Source organism: Castanea sativa, chromosome 4 (assembly GCF_040712315.1).
Source record: "Castanea sativa cultivar Marrone di Chiusa Pesio chromosome 4, ASM4071231v1".
NCBI classification, from domain to species: Eukaryota; Viridiplantae; Streptophyta; class Magnoliopsida; order Fagales; family Fagaceae; genus Castanea; species Castanea sativa.
In genome coordinates, this window is record NC_134016.1 from 46,252,976 (window position 1) to 46,264,992 (window position 12,017).

The 12,017-nt window shown below is 36.2% G+C and overlaps 1 pseudogene; it reads right to left on the reverse strand.

Moving 5' to 3' along the window:
- Nucleotides 1-3,133: 3,133 nt before the first annotated feature.
- On the reverse strand, nucleotides 3,134-7,107 carry LOC142630819 (F-box/LRR-repeat protein At3g58900-like; annotated as a pseudogene).
- Between the last annotated feature and the right edge of the window lie 4,910 nt (nucleotides 7,108-12,017).

Below are 12,017 nucleotides of genomic sequence, written 5' to 3' on the forward strand. Positions count from 1 at the left end.
ACGAGGCTATATATGATGTCTTTAAATTTCTGTTAAAGCATTTAGCTTTTGTACAAAAAAAAAAAAAAAAAAAAGCAAAATTCTACCATTTATAATCTTCAAATTTGGAATATTTTTTATTCTCAAAAAAAAAAAAAGAAAGGTTCAGGAATATTTTTAACTTTTTTCTAATTTTTAAATATTTAGGCCCGTTTGGTACACCACTTTAAATACATATTTTCAGTTTTTAAATATTACACATATTTTTCATATATTTTTTCATCCACACGTATTTTTAAAAAAACTAAAAACTATTGTTTAAACACACGTACCAAACAAAACCTTAAATTAGTATCTCTAACCTTTCGTATTGTTTGGATTTAAATACTTCTTATGTATCAATTCAAAATTAGGCATCAACTAAGCTTAAATCAATGTCACGTTTTTTTTTTCTTGCATTTAAATTACATCATTTTAATAACTACTTTACAATTTACACCTTTAAAATTTGGGATAATTTTAATTTTTCTCTTAAAGTTCGAATTATTTTTCTGATAAATAATAAAAATTTATTGCTAAGGAAGAGGAACACTCTATGTTCACGATGATGAACATAGAAGCACTTGAAAAAAAATACAAGCAAACCAATTAGTGTTGAAGGCTTCACCTCGACAAACCCAACATAGATCCAATCACTTTTATTGCTCCACTTGGTAACAAGCAAACCGATTAGAATATCTAAGAGTTTCTCAACAAAAAAAAAATATCTAAGAGATTTGGAAATAAAAAATACAAGGTTTAAGACCAATCAAACAAAGTACGAAGTAACAAGGACTTCAATTTCTTAATAGATTTCACACTCCATATTAACTAGATCATGCACTCCAATGCCTAGTTCCATACATCGAAGGGATGTTTACCTAGTTGATTGTGCTAACCAAAATGGAGGGAAGCTAACTTGTGGGGCAACACCCATTGAATTCCAAACATTATAAACACTTCACTCCATGCATATGCAATAATGGATCCATACAACTATATCATTTTGAATGGAGGGTAACACTAATAGTATGAATCCAAATTTTGAAACTGATCAAAATAAAAGATATCTTAACTTTAAGAATATAAATATTATAAATTGCAATTCAGTAAAAAAAAAAAAAAAAAAAACTAGTATTTATTATTTAATAAGATTGTGCCACTTTTTTAGTAGTTTTTTAAAATTTTGGAAAAATCAAGAAAATGCCATCATTTTTTTAAGCATACTATAAATAACGTCCTCCTGCACTAGAGGTGGTATTACATGCATTGGATGCGCATGATAGATTTGCTCGCAATGTCAACCTCTTAATTCTCAAAGGTGGTATTATGTGCATAAGATACATGATAGATTTTCTGCCAATGCCAACCTCCCAATATCAAGTCCCAAACCACAATCTCTCTCTGTAAATCCTACTCCAACTTAACTAAACTTAATAAGTGTAAAGCTTCTCCTCCACTGTGGACAAGTGTTTTGCTGGTAGTGACATGAATGTGTCATAAAAATGAACTCGACCTGAAAACATGTACACGTACTATTAAGACTGTGAAATGTTTACTTATGAATATATTACCAACTTGTGAACATCACATGTAAATTTAAAACTAGTACAAGCCAAACATTATCTACATTTGACCCAAACGCTTAAATTAATTGATTCTACTTCCAACTTGGATATATGAGTGACCTCTGCAAATGTCTCCGTTCAAAATATGATAAGGTGCTAGTTGAATTACAAGATGATTAACAAATATTACAAGATTTATTAACTACCAAATATCATAAACAGTATTATCACAAAGTAATAAAATATGAGAATTTTCTTTTGGCCGTGTATCTCAATTAATTTTTTATTATTTATTTTGAAAAGGAAAAAGTTTAGTTACAAAATTAGTTATAGTTTAAGACTATAACCTTACTTAATAAAATAAATATTATTACATATTTTAAAATTTTAACCATTGAATTGCATATTTTTTACTTTCTTAATACACATATCAAATTTTATATCAATCGAATATTATTTACTAAATGATCTATAAACTTATATTTTATATATAATTTAAAACTACAAAAACTTGTAATTTAAACAATTTATTGATGGCATAAGTATAAATCTTCAATTTTTTAGAAATTTAGCAAGCATAGAGTATATAAGAAGAAGATGTAATTCAATGGTGGATTTGTCAAAATTTACCTCTAATGAAAAGGTATTGAGTAAAGTTTTAGTCTTAAAGTTGTAGCTTTAGGCTACAACCAATTTTATAGCTAAACTTTGTTCTTTTGAAAATATATTGTTTTATATTACCTTAAAACCATGAAACAGACAATTCAAAACAATTAACAAAGATAATTTATCCAAATGAAGAGTGCTCAACTTTGAAAAGCACATTAAGGCCTGTTTGGTTTACAAACTCAAATAACAGTTTTTAGTGTGTTCGGTTTGCAAACTCAAACAACAGTTTTCAAGAAAACTATGTTTGGTAGGAGTTTTTTTTATCAAGAGTGTTTGAGTTACAGTTCTCAATTTAGGGTGTTTAAAACATATATTTTAAAAACTTACCATACTAGTTTTTAGTTTTCAGTAAGTTTTCAAGTAATGTTGCTTAGTGGTCTTTTTGTAAATAAGTTGAAAATTGTGGGACCTATTGACAAGACTAAAATCTTTTTTTTTTTCCTATGAACCCACCACTTTGCTCTTCTCTCTTATTTTTTTCTTTCTTTTTCTCTCTCCTTAAATAAAATAACATTTTTTCATTACTTTTTAAGAAAAATATATGCACATATCAAACATACAATTATGTTTTTTCATATTTTAAAATATGTTATTTGAAACATAATACCAAACACATTTTTTGCATTATTAGTACTTTAAACACACATTTTCACAATATTTTTCTAACTACAGTTTTCACACCATTTTAAACAACAATATTTGAGCACCGCTACCAAACAAGCCTTAATGCTATATCATAGGGCTATCCACGGGTTGAGATCTCACCAAATTCAGAGAGATCTCACTAGATATGGTGATTGTCAGTGGCAGCCAGTTCTTATTTTCCCATCATTCAATTTTTACAGAAATTTACAAAACTAAGATACAACAAAGTTCTTATTTTCCCATCATTCACATAAATAACAGAAAGTTACAAAACTAATAATACAATGAAAAACATTAAAAAGAAAATCATCACTTTTCAACAACAAATTACTAGTATGCATATATATTAGTGGTGATGATGCCTACTGAATAAGTAATTTAGCTCCACGGGGTAGAATTTTTTGAGCTGCTTGGCAGCTTTTATTGCACGTTCATTCTTCTCAATCTGATTAAACTCCCAAGGGGTTCCCAAAAGAGCCGGACAACGAGGAACAGTAACAATCTTCTCAAACTTGATGGCACTTTCGAGCAAGTAAATAGTCAGGTCAATGTCTATTGGACGCCCCACAAATCCTATTATTTCCACCTCCTTGAGATGCTAATTAGGACGTTTCATCACCTTCCTTAATTCTCTATCTATCATGGGTTCACTCCATGACAACTGCAATTGAGAAACAGAATAAGAATCATATGCAAGATAAACTCTTCGTTATAAACCGAAGTTATTGGCAAAGAATGTTAGGCAAGCCAATTAATTTTGATTAGAAAGTTAACCGTATGATTAAAGCACTCAAAAAGCTGACTTGCTGCAACAAGTGTACCCCAAATATTAAATTGGAAGTGATAGAATGGTTCACAGCAAATATATCAAACCAATTGTGAATCCACCCACATAACCAACTAACCAACTAACCAAGTAACCTGTAACCCTTTCTCCACCCGTTATGAATTGCTACTTCTCATATATTACAGCAAATATATCAAAACTCAACTTTTAGTAAGTAAAAAAAAGATGCAAGACAAGCCAAGTAAAACTTCAGAAGACATTAACTCAGAAATATTGTAAGCAAATAGCTTAACCCTGATTTAGGAGCCATAACACATCAAAAAATTCTCTTAAGTCTGAAAATACATTCTTGACAAATAGCCAGTGTGCATGAGATATCCAAACACATTATCACATCAAATTAATGCAATTTCCTAGATCTAGCAAACCTATTCCAATCTCACGTCTGAAATCGATTTTTAAATTGATTTTTAATGAACGAGTGCCTCCAGTAATTTAAGAAGGTGGCCTATATGCTTCTAGGAGAGGCCAGTCGTGGACATAGTATTAATAGTAAAAAATAAACAGCTAATAAATGTAATACCGTTAAGAGGACATTTCACAGGTAATTGTAACATTTTAAGGTAGAACAAATTGAAGATAAGCCATATGCGTTATAAAGTCATAATCACAATTTTAACAAGAAGATAGATGCTCTAGTTCCTCTTTTTTTTTTTTAATTTAAACTTTATGGCGGGGAAGGGAGCTGACTAACTATACTCTACTCCCCCTCCCTCCCCTTAATCCAAATGGACCATTAAAGTGGTTTCGATAACAAATAGGAAGAGGAAGAGCTTAGTTTAATTACTGAACAATTTTGTTAGAAGTGTTAGGTGCATAAAAGGACAAAACTCTTTTAAAGCCTATATATTAAAAAAAGTGTTGGGTGCATAAAAGGCTCTTATATATTATAAGACTAAATAAAACACACAATCAATACAAAGTGGCAAGCTAAGCTTTCATTCCCCTTACAAGAGTTACCGGCTTTTGTAAAATGTAAGTTATGTGATATTATGCCTTTGTCCCCTCTCCCAAGTGTGTGTGTTTAGTTTAAGTATTTTCCTCTAAAAAATAAAAAAGTGGCAAGCTATAAAGTAAGAATAGTTACCACTTACCACTAACGTAAATTTCTGTAAAAAAGGTGCCGCTTGTAGGCTTTTCATCAGATGCAAGAACTCTCACTTTAAGGTGTCTAAGATTGGTTAACGTTTGAATTTTGGGGAGTTCCAATTTTTGCTGAAAAGTACCAATGAGAATTTTTTTTTTTTTTAAGAATCAAACCATATAAACATAAATGCAATAAATTGAAAAATGTTTTAAAGTACTTACATAAGGAGAGATATAAGTATTCAGCACCAAACTCTGTAGCTGAGAAAGGTAGTTTGATAGAGGGCAAATTGCATACTGCACAGGTTTGGGTCCTCCTATGTGTAGGTCTAGAAGACGGGGTGCATAATTAACATGCGTTTCTTTTATTCCACCAACGAGGCCAAACGACTCCAGATTTGGAGCATAGATCTCAATACTTTTAAAATATATACAGTGTGTTATGTGTAAGTACTTCAACCGCAGTGATGAACCCCAAATCTTCAGATTTACTAGGTCTCTAGACTGGCTGACATATAATCTTTCAAGCAGGGGACAGTTGGAAAGGAAATGCTCGAGAAGCTCGCCGGTTAAATTTACATATAGAAGAGTGACGGACGTTAGGGACTTGATGCAAGATACTCCAACAGAAGTTTTGATGCTAGTAAAACGATCATGTGGAAATGTATAACACTTGCACCTTCGCATGCCCCTGTTGGTGAAAAGTCCAATTCAAGCCTCTTAACTCCCTTTGAGATTGCATAGTCGACCCATCCATCAATCAGTTCTTTAAAATTATTATTAAACTCAAAACAAACTCTGAATCCATCTAAATTTGAGCCTTGGAGTAATTTTAGAATACGGTTCACCCTTTTTATAAACTTTTTTCGTTCATGTTTCATTTTTTTCTTTTCCTCAGCAATGTCCCAAAATGTATCTGGATCATCAAAGTTTAAACTACCACTGAAAAATGGCCACAGATGTTTCCATCTGTGCGAAAGAACGCAAGTTCTGACTGCTTCTTTCAAAGTCAAGAAAGACAACATATGGACAAGGATATCATCTGGCAACTGGCTTATCAGGTCCTTCAAGTCCTTAACATATTAAAGAAGAAAAGTTCAGTGAAGGATTCAACTTTATACACAGTTTGTTCTAACTAATATACCTCTTCTTAACATATTAAAAGTATCCACACCAGTCTGTTTTTAGTCTTCTAAAATAGAAGAAAGTATAAATTTTACACATTTTGAATAAAAAAATACCCACAATGTGCAAAATATACATTGGCTGTGTAAATGAACCGTAACCGTGTAAATATACACGGTTACTGTTCATTTGTATACGATTTTTAAAATTTTTTTTCTCTCTCCTTTATCAAACTGCTTCTCTTCCCCAACAATTACAACAACCTAGCGCGCCAGAATAACCACCCAACCACCAAACCCAGCGCTACCACCAAACACCGCAACCTAGCACAGAGAATTAATCCAAAATTAACTGAACATTAACCCAAAATCAACGGAAAATCAATTAGAAAACCCAACTCAAAATCAAGACAAACCATTGGAAAACCCAACTCAAAATCAATCAAAACTCACCGGAAAACCCAATCCAAAATCATCATGAACACACCACAAAATCATTAAAATCGTTCTAAATCTAGATCCAAATTCATCAAACCCATATACAAATTCATATAAATAATCAAGCCGAAATTGAAAAAAGAAAGAAGGAGAAGAAGAAGATGCTGGAGAAGAGGAAGAAAAACCCATATTGAAATTTTGCTTTCTCCGCCCAAAATCACTACCCTTAATCAAACCCAACGCAAAATCATCATCTATAATAAAAGCATAAAACTCAAATTGTAAAAGAAGCAGAGAAAAGAAAAGATTCTCAAAAAAAAAAAAAAAAAAAGAAGGAGAAGAAAGAGAGGCGAAGATGGAGATAAGGACTGAAGAAGGGAGTGTTGTCTCAGAGAAAAAAGAAGGGGGGGTGTTAGGTGGGGGTAGGTGGGAAATAATAAAAAAATAGAGGAGAAACATTATTTTAATAAAAAAAAGTGTGTATAATAGATAAACTGATGTGGGTGTTTTGTAAAAGTGATGGTGTAAAATAGAAAAATAGGTTTTTTGTGTAAAATAGATGGAATCTTTTAAATTGACTAGTGTGGATGCTCTAAGAAGAGGTAAATTTTTGTTTTGAAAGATATGATCTTTCGAAAAAGAATTGCAACTACATAAGAGGAAACCGAATTTTTACCTTGTCAGAAGGTAGAGGTAGCACTGACTTCTCCATTTACGCTCTATTTGTTTTGCTGAAAAACCTTCTGTAAAGATAGTTTTTCACATTTTTCAGTGTTTGGTAGCATAAAAAAAAATTGGTCAATGGAAAACTATCTTTGGTTAACATAAAACCCTAATAAAAATAAGGCTTATTTTCTATAGGTTGTTTTCCAAAAAAAAATTTTGGAAAACAATCTCTCTCTCACGCGTTTCATCTCCTATAAATATTATCTTCGTCTGTAGCCATGAGAAACATAGTTTTTTAGTGCATTCTCTCTCTCATGGTAAGCTTTCTCACTTTTTCTCTATTCCCTTTACTTTTTCTCTCCTCACGCCCTTACTGTCATTAACTCTGGTCTCTCCTCTTCCCACTAATTTCTCTCTCTCTAATTGTCTCTTTTCTCTCTTTTCTCCATGTTTCTCTTCCCCTCTGTAACACAATTCTCTGATTAGATTTTTTTCCTTCATTGATCAGTCAATAGCTCTGACTTGCAAAGGAAAACAAATTTACAGCGGTAATTATTTTATTCCTCTTTACCAAAATCCCAGTTATTTGCTTTGAATTTCAAGCATGATTTTATTTTTTCTCTAATAAATTTTCAGTTTGATGGATTCCATGCAGAAGTTACTTCTTTTTTGTACATAAAGTGCAAAAAAATAAAAGAAGAAGAAGTAAAAGACGAAAATTTTAAAGATATTACCTCTATTGCTCTAAATTGCTTTTACATGGGACAATCTTTACCGTGGACTAATAATATTGTTATATAATAAATGATAATTGTTTAGGGGAATTACATTTGGTGGCAGATACTTTATGCAAATACTATGCAGTGATGATATATTGTGCAAATACATTATGTAAATATATAATTTAGAGTAATATTGAAGACTTGTACGTGGTTTACCATAATAGACAATTTAGCATACCAACAAAAAGATTAGACAATTAAAAGTTATTGTTATTTATACTTACTGAAAATGTATTCCCCTATCATATATATATATACACAAATGATTGATATATGTGTGTTTGTGTGTACGTACATACGTTACTGTTCATATATATGAGCAAGATGAGTGGTAGAGATCATGAAAATTTGGCATCTAATTAATTTTTATTGTTTCTATTGTCAAAATTTTAGTATGAAAACCAAATCCATTCTTGGTTTTTTATTTATAATGATTAGATTGGTCGGTTTACATAATACACATGTTTTAAATTATACAAGAAATACTTATGAAAAATTTCATACCAAACACCAGAAAACATTCTCAAGCTCAATTTCAAGGTTGTTATCAAATACTGGAAAATGAGATATGATAGGGGATAAAACCAACATGACGGTACCATCGCATATGGTTAAAAGCGTTACAATAGGGTGACGGGTGATATGACCAAGGAGGACAGATGCTTAGTGGACGGACAGGTAGAATGGATGCACATAATTTCTCCCGTCGTTCTCCGGGCTACCTCAAATCACACTATATGATTAGGGCTGACGTGGCCTTGATTACAATTCACGCCAACGTGTATATGAAGAATTCTTGCGCTACACGTTAAGCCTTGATTGAAAATTCATATAAGGAAAAGAACTCTAAGAGATACAAAATTCCACGAGTCACTCTCCTAGAAGGAAAGTATTTCTTCACCAAGGCGAGAATCTCGGCCCTACGTTACTATATATACTCCAAAACCCTCACAAAGCAAGGTACACACAATATTCTTAACTTTGGCATTCTAGGGTTGAAGAAGCAAGATTCTAACTTGACATTCGGAGGGTTTTTGGCCGGCACCACACCGGTGCTCTCTTTTAGGTCTTCTATTTTCTTTTCGCAGGAATTGCTTTGGTTTGAGGAGTGCTTGCAACTTACTGGTGATTTTTTCGGCATCATCAGTTGGCGCCGTCTGTGGGAAACTGAGAATCTTTCGATTACTTCAGCCTCGCTCTATTCCTGAGACAAAGAGTTGCATGGTATTCACTCGATCGATGGCAACAAACAACAATCAAGGCGACAAACCGCACGCCACAGCTCTAGAGAGGCAGGTCCAAACGCTTGCGGCGGCGGTTGAGCGCCTCACCAAGCAGAATCATGATTTGGAAGAACAGTTGCGACAAAGGACCGCACACCCAAGTGCACCAGAGGAAGACCAGGAGGGTACTAGTCCGGAAGGAAGAAACGCAGAAGGACCTGAGGGCAGCAACGCTCCAACTAGACCGGAGCGACAAGAAACCAACCAACCATCCGTCTCGGACACCTTGCCAACCCACATTGCAACTGAGATGCAGGAGATGAGGGAACGTATGGATGTAGTGATGAATGCCCTTAGAGGACGAGTATCCAGCAACCTGGATGACCTAGTCCACAGGACGGATTCGCCTTTCACAGCGCTCGTGAATTCGTGCCCTCTCCCTCCAAAGTTTCGCATGCCACACGTGGAGAATTACGACAGATCCAAGGACCCGTTGGACCACTTGGAATCCTTCAGAACCCTAATGCATCTTCAGGGCGTACCAGACGAAATCATGTGCAGGGCTTTTCTCACCACCTTGAAAGGGCCTGCGAGGGATTGGTACAGTAGGCTGACGCCTAATTCCATCGGCACTTTTAAGGAACTAGGCGCACAATTCATATCACACTTTATTGGAAGTCATCGACATAAGAGGTCTACTGCATGTATACTGAGTATTAAGTAACGAGAAGACGAGACATTAAGGTCATATATAGCCCGCTTCAACAAGGAATCCCTCTCGATAGACGAGGCAGATGACAAGATACTTGTGGCAGCATTCTCGAACGGGTTACGAGAGGGTAAGTTCTTGTTCTCTCTATGCAAGAATGACCCAAAGACTATGTCCGATGTATATTACAGGGCGACAAAGTATATGAACGCGGAGGATGCCTTGCTGGCCCGAGATGACTATAAGCCAAGAAAAAGGGAAAGACAGGAAGATACGAAACCAGATAATGGACGAAAAATGGCAAGAACTAGAGACCGACGAGAAGATCGAAGATCCAAACCACCTTCGGGGAGGTTTACAAGTTTCACCCCCCTCATAGCTCCAATTGACCAGGTGTTAATGCAAATCAAAGAAGAAGGAACCTTGACGTTCCCGGGCAAGTTGAAGGGAGATCCGAACAAAAGGCCAAGAGATAGATACTGCCGTTTTCATCGTGACCACGGCCATGATACGACGGACTGTTATGACCTGAAGCAACAGATCGAGGCCCTTATTAGGCAAGGAAGGTTGCAGAGGTTCGTGAGGAAGGAGAGAACGGATCAACCCCAGGAGCAGAATCCTAGACAGGAAAACGAACGTCCCAGACCACTGGTAGCAGACATACGGATGATAATAGGGGGCAGTACTTCAACGAGATTGTCTAAAAAGGCCAGAAAGACCTATTTACGAACGGTACAAAGCGTCCAGTCGACGGGCTCTTCACAAGAAAGAACACGACGGAACGGCTCCAATATCGAGTTTTCTGAAGAAGAGGCCTGGCGCCTTCACCACCCCCATGACGACGCGCTTGTGGTTAGTATGCAGGTAGGAGACTTCAACATCCACCGAGTTCTAGTGGACAACGGGAGCTCAGCAGACATCCTTTACTACCCCGCGTTCCAGCAGATGGGGATTGCTAAAGAGCGCCCGATCCCAGCATGCACGCCTCTCGTTGGCTTTGGAGGAGCCCGAGTCCATCCTTTAGGATCCGTCACATTGGCGGTGACAGTAGGAGACTACCCGCAGCAAATAACCAAGGATGTTTCCTTTCTAGTGGTTGATTGCTCCTCAGCGTATAATGCCATACTCGGACGACCCACTCTCAACGCATGGAAGGCCGTCACTTCTACCTACCATCTGATGATCAAGTTTCCCATTGAACACGAAGTTAGAGAACTATGTAAAAATCAGGTGACAGCAAGGGAATGTTATGTGGCTATGATGGAGATGGATGACCATGTATAGGCAATGAACATTAAGGAATAAAGAACAGTAGCAGAACCCGTGGAGGAATTGGAGGAGGTACAACTAGATGATTTGAGGCCTGACCGGACCACCCGGATCGGAACCTCAGTTGACCAAACGGTCTGACATGCGCTCTTACTGTTCCTCAAAGAGAACCAAAATGTATTTGCATGGAGCCATGACGACATGCCGGGAATAGATCCAACAATCATAGTTCACAAGTTGAATGTATCACCTTCTTTCCCTCCAGGTCGACAAAAGAAGCGTGTGTTCGCCCCCGAACGGGATCGAGCCGTGGCAGAGGAAGTACAGAAGCTACGAGAAGCAAACTTCATAAGGGAGGTGTATTACCCTGATTGGCTGGCCAACGTGGTAATGGTCAAGAAATCAAACGGGAAGTGGAGAATGTGTGTTGACTTCACGGATCTGAACAGAGCATGCCCTAAAGACAGTTACCCACTCTCGCGCATTGACACCTTAGTGGACTCCACCGCGAGACATGAATTGTTGAGCTTCATGGACGCCTTCTCGGGGTATAATCAAATTAAATTGGATAAAACTGATCAAGAGAAAACATCATTTGTGACAAGCCAGGGGCTTTTTTGCTACAAGGTGATGCCGTTCGGGCTCAAGAACGCGGGAGCCACGTATCAACGATTAATGAACAAAATGTTCGCGCACCAAATTGGTAGAAACGTCCAGGTCTACGTGGATGATATGTTGGTGAAAAGCGCAAAGGTGTCCAATCATCTGAGGGACCTCCAGGAAACATTCGACACTCTTCGGACGTATAAAATGAATCTGAATCCAAGCAAATGCGCATTCGGAGTTACTGTTGGAAAATTCTTAGGATTCATGGTGTCCCAGCGGGGCATTGAAGTCAACCCAGAGAAAGTGAAAGCGATTATGGAGCTATCTCCTCCGAGGACGGTGAAGGAAGTGCAAAGCTTGACAGGGA